Here is a 5491-nt window from a genome sequence, read left to right as displayed (position 1 = left end):
ACAACAAATTTATTTTTGCCATATGTCATCCGCGGACCGTTTTATTGATACCGTCTCGTTCATATTTGAGCAGAAGTATATTTAATTTGTGTTTAAAAAACTCAAGCTTTAGAGACCCTGTATATGTAGAAATTTACTTGACTTTCGCTTTGTTCTGAAACAAAATTTTCTACAACTTAATGTTTCATGGACACAGTTGGTTTCAAATGAGGTATACAGCTTAGTTTCAGATAATTAAGAAATCCTTATAAAATCGATAACCAAATCAAGATATTGAGTTACAAGAGATCCAAATATTTGGAAATCGCAGGCTTTTTATTTGCACGGGTGTATCAATAATCATTGAAACATGAGCGAAATTGTATTATAAACCCTTATAAAAATCTGGCTCTAACTCCACCAGGTATTATTTAAAATTTGCTCGTACGACTGGAAATAGCTGAAGTAATCCACCGAAGTGTATCCATTTATCACCGCAGTTAATGCTCCTGGATCTCATGTACACCCCATCGATGAGGTGCGATATCATTTTGGTGAAAAAAAGTAAGGAGGCCGATATTGAAGTTATGGTGTGGATGCGGCAAAGCTCCTATTCATTGCCTTTTTTTATTGACAAAGACTTTTGCACATTTTTGATTTGTTATTACGCAAAGATAAAACTTAAAATATTTTACTTGAGTGGCGCACCATTGGGCTAACCAAGAAAGTATGTTTACATAGACCATCAGAGAATACCAACCAATAATTGAATAAATTTTACTCATTGATGTAAGGAAAATTTTTATTAGAACAAATATCAATGACTCCGATTGAGTTATGTTAAAACAAATAACATTTCGCAGACGGAGCTATGGGTAACATTTCGTATAAGTACATATAAAATGTGTTTGTGGGTAAATCGAATTCATATCATGTCAATGTGTTTGAGTTTAAAAGATGTCCATTGCTGTGTAATCGTAAGTCTAGCGAGTATAAGTTGATCAATTCCTTCCAAGTGTTCGTTGATTACGTTACAACGCGGTTATCGTGACGCACTACCACATCCACTATGCTCATATTCGGAGTCAAGAAGTTGACAAGGCGGTCAGCACCTGAGCGAGCCAGACGGTCGAATGGATAGCCCATAGCACGACGGTCTGGATAGCGATGATCACGCACGCCGCAGTAGGATGCAGCATCACTGCACGTACCCACCAATTGTTGCTCGACCTAACACAAAAGTAGAAGATTAGCATAAGCGAAAAAGTAAGATTTTCAATCAAAGACTTTTCTCTTACCCTATCCTGAATATAGTCGGACACCATAACAAACAACTCGCAGCGAAGACCTTCGGGCAAACCTTTCGGGATGAGCATATGATTAGACCATCCACAACCACAGAAGTTGAATTCTAACTCATCGGCGCTACCGGCGGCCGGTCGATTGGTGTCTAAATCACGGAATGTGCGTTCGAAGGGAATGGTAACACTGGACTCAGTGACAGAAACGCCCTGGTAACTGAGCTCTGGTAGAGTGAATGGCGTGAGACGAGTTTTGTGTTCCTGGAAGATATCATCGATGTATGCGTGCCATCTGTAGAAAACGGGGTCCCGCATGGCAGTAGCAGAATCACCCATTACGCCGAAGGACTCCAAATGACGATGATCGGGATCGTGAGAGTATGAAATGAACACGTGGCCCATATTGTGGAAGTCACCATACAAGCTCCGGTTTGGAGAAATAATAGACGACTCCATTATATTGCCCAAAATATCAATACCACGAACTTCGTCCAGTGGTACCTGGTTGCCACTTTCCTGAATTAAGAAATATTTTGTTAGTTTTATTGTATATTTTGGAGATAGATAAGTAGGTGCGGAGTAAACTTAATATACATCAGTGGCAAAGCCTTGCGATATGGCTTCAAATATACGATCGCTCCAGCGCTCCATGTCACTCACATCCAGATTAATTTGGTCCAACTCTCGGTTAAGGTCTGACAGTTTTGTATCCTCAAAACGTGGTGGCCAAGCGCGACTCGCCACCAACGAGTCCATTTTGGAGTAGGTTCGCGCAAATTGTTGAAGCGCACAACACGAGCCAGATTATTGCTGAAACGTTCCAAGTTATAACGAGCTACTACTTGTTGATGCATGTAATAGAAGAGTTCACCACGACGATCCTTGTTTAAATACCAAAGCCGATATTCGGGTTCTAAATCAGAAGCAGTGTGGAATTGTAATGGGCATACGTGATCCCTCAGGAACAACGGTAGCTTCCTCTCGAACTTGACGGAAAACACGGGAGTCCACAAACTTGTCGGGGAAGTTCTGTGCAAAAGATGGAAGATCCATTCCTTTAGTGTCCGCACGATGTAGCAGCGCCACCGACAGTGCATAATTGAACAAATACGGATTCAAACGATCGCGAGCATAAACAGCAACACTCTGAAGGTCCTCAATGGAGCGCACACCCATGAAAATGTCAATCAGACGACCAGCAATACGACGATGAGCCGGAATGAAAAGAGAAAATTGCGCATCTCGCGGTAGTGACATGGGTAAACGCAGATCCGGAATGGATATATCTCGAACGGGAATGCGTTGCTCTGCCTTTTCACCGAAACGACTTTGAACTTCATTGCTGATGGGACGATAGCGATCCGTGAGGAATTTGTCGGGCATATCGAACACTGCAGCTTGTCCCTTCTCCATGAAAATGGGCTCGTTAGGACGATCGAAGAGCAACAGCAGATTCGTTTGGTCAGCCATTATTAACGATGATTAAGTAGTTGCTGTGGCAGATATGGATTAAAAGACTGAATTTGAAGTTCGGGTTCTATGAGCACCACGTTTGCTTCAATACGAAACTGATGAACTGAAACAAGAAATGCACTCTTATATACTAACAGGAAATTTAATTAGTAGCTATCACTAAGTCCTCTGCGGTCACATTATCACATAATGTGCGGTCACAACTGCAGCTAGATTTCGCTCTCAGACTACTTTCTCACATACATATGTATGCATGTATAGTATGTATGTGTGTATGCCTTCCGAGTGCAAATTTTAATTGTTAGATATGAGAAGGTTGTTAAGGTTTTGCACATACAGAAAACATGAAAGTTTCCAATTATAAACACAAACTTGAGCATTACCAGATGTTATCGGACCGCAAATGTGTTCCATTTACCATAACTCTACTGGAGCTAAAAATGTTCCTTGCGTTCCCACACAGTTCGATTGAATTCAATTTTCGTAGTATAAAAATAATCAAATCGCAGAACGAACTTCGTCGGGCGGAGCGATGCCGTCGGGTGATAATCATTTTGACCCGTTAAACAGAACTGAAACGAAATAAGCATCAAAAGCGAGAAGACGAATCCTGAGATTTTGCCATTAAACCAAATTATCAAAGTTTTAAATATTGTATCTAGCTTATGATATAATATGAAAAGCACTTCTGAAGTGCGTTTCCGTAATGCGTAAAAACTGGCAACTTTCTACTTTTGCCGTACGGAAAGTGCGGCGAAAATAGCAACTGTTTCAAGAAGCACAATTTTGTATCGCACAGATTCTTATCGCTGGTGTTTTTTATTATATCAAATTAAGTGCAGAAAAAAAAATGGAATATAAATGAATTTAGTCAATTCAAATCCATCCGTATATTTTCGATGAAAGCTTGAAGGGATAGAGAAAAAGCTAGGCTTAACCAAGTTGTCCTGAAAAATGAATGTGCGTCCCGATGTCGAAGTTATAATATAACTACAGGTATAAAATATATAACCTACGAGTTACATCTATGAACATGCCATATGAGTTTCCTCTGTGTAAAAATACATGGTCTTACAAATTTTTATGACAATCGGATGAACGCGACAGAAGTTGCTACTCTGCAGCGCCACCTGATGGCGAGTGGCATCAATGAGCTTATTCTACAAACCTTCTCCGTGGAAAAATACATATATATACCAATTTTTATAATAATTGGTCCAGTCATTTTAACCCTTTAGCCAAGGAGGTTCTACCGCTCACACCTGCAGAAATAGAACGCACTGGATGCACATTCAACAAGTAGACATTTCCCCACTGTGGAGGTGCCCCCGATGGCAAGCATGCTACCATTACATGTCCACGAAGTTCTGGGAGCCTTTCTTATAATGAAAAACTTTGCTGTTAGAGCAATGGGAAACATTTGCATGCCTTTTTAGTATGCAGTTGCTAATTAAACTTAGATACATGCAGTTTTTCTATTCTTATAATTATTAGGGATTCTTCAGCGTGGTGATGCTTTTCCATTGCACGTGCGGATTATGAAACCATATGCCCATCGAGAAATAGGGGGCTGGAAAGGCGTCATACTTTTAACTACAGGCTAGTGGTACCAGATGGTGCTTGAGCCTTACGTTTCCTTGTAGTAGGCTTCTTTTAATTAGCCTGCGTCTTTGCCAATGTAAGTAAGCTCTGAAGAACCCCTGACTATTCAGCTAGGGTGGTCTCTGAGGCCAAATTCTTTGACCACGGCTAGTAAATGGGTTACTACAACCCACAAGTGAGCTTGGCAGGCTGAGAGAGACTGCAAATAACCTAAACTGACGCTATCTGTTATGTCCGACCGACTGTCGCAAATCCTCCTGTCATTAAGCAGAAGGGACTGCAGACAGCTGGTTGGGCTGACTTTTGTGGGCGAAGCACATGGAAAAGGTAGGCATCTCAGACAATGTACTCTGCTCAGCTAGTGAAAAGGAGGATGAGACGGCGGACCACTTCTTGTGCGTCTGCCCCGCCTTCACTCGAATCAGATTTGAGGTCTTTGGTAATGATACCTATGTTAAGAAGCGACCACTTTGGCTGCTTGGCACCACAAGATCTACTCAGATTTCTTCGGAGGTCGGGTAGATTTTAGAAAAAAATTTTGAAAATTTTAAAACAAAATTAAAAGGGAATTCGAGTGCAGTTCAATGAACTTAATTGTGTCTGAGTGCTGTACTTGACAGTTGTCCCGACAAAAAAAAGCTCTAAAGTTCTAACCCCGAGAGAAGTTCTAACCTCTCATATTGTACAGTTCCTAATCATTTCATTCGGGGCCAGGGCAAGAACACAGATTTTGACAATCTCATCTACAATTTCGTTTCCTGTGATGCCCTTATGTCCGGGTACTCAGGCTAGTCTCTCTATGGGTTCCCTGGCTCTAAGAACGATTTTAGATGACTGTCAACGTATATATTTATGTTGGAATTGCTCGATGTCTTTGCTAGTGCTATTTCTTCAGCCTTTTCTACCGCAAAGACTTCTGCTTGGAAAATACTGCTGTGGTCAGGGAGCTTAATTGGCCGCCTGATGTCTAGCTCTGCGCAATAAATCCCTGCACCTACTCCGTCCATCATTTTCGAGCCGTCAATAAATATATTAAGCGTAGTGGAGCTAGGTTTCATACCTCTTTTCCACCTCTCTTCTTCTATTGTTGTTCGGAATCTCTTCACCCAATTGTATTTCGGAGACATATAATCCGT

General features: G+C 41.1%; 1 pseudogene; it reads right to left on the bottom strand.

The window, feature by feature from the left end:
• Positions 1 to 787: 787 nt before the first annotated feature.
• On the bottom strand, positions 788 to 2841 carry LOC129243946 (phenoloxidase 2-like; annotated as a pseudogene).
• Positions 2842 to 5491: the final 2650 nt, after the last annotated feature.

The sequence above is a fragment of the Anastrepha obliqua genome, chromosome 4, assembly GCF_027943255.1.
Source record: "Anastrepha obliqua isolate idAnaObli1 chromosome 4, idAnaObli1_1.0, whole genome shotgun sequence".
Lineage (NCBI taxonomy): Eukaryota > Metazoa > Arthropoda > Insecta > Diptera > Tephritidae > Anastrepha > Anastrepha obliqua.
Note: the sequence above shows the minus strand (reverse complement) of the source record. Positions and strands in the feature narration are given on the sequence as shown.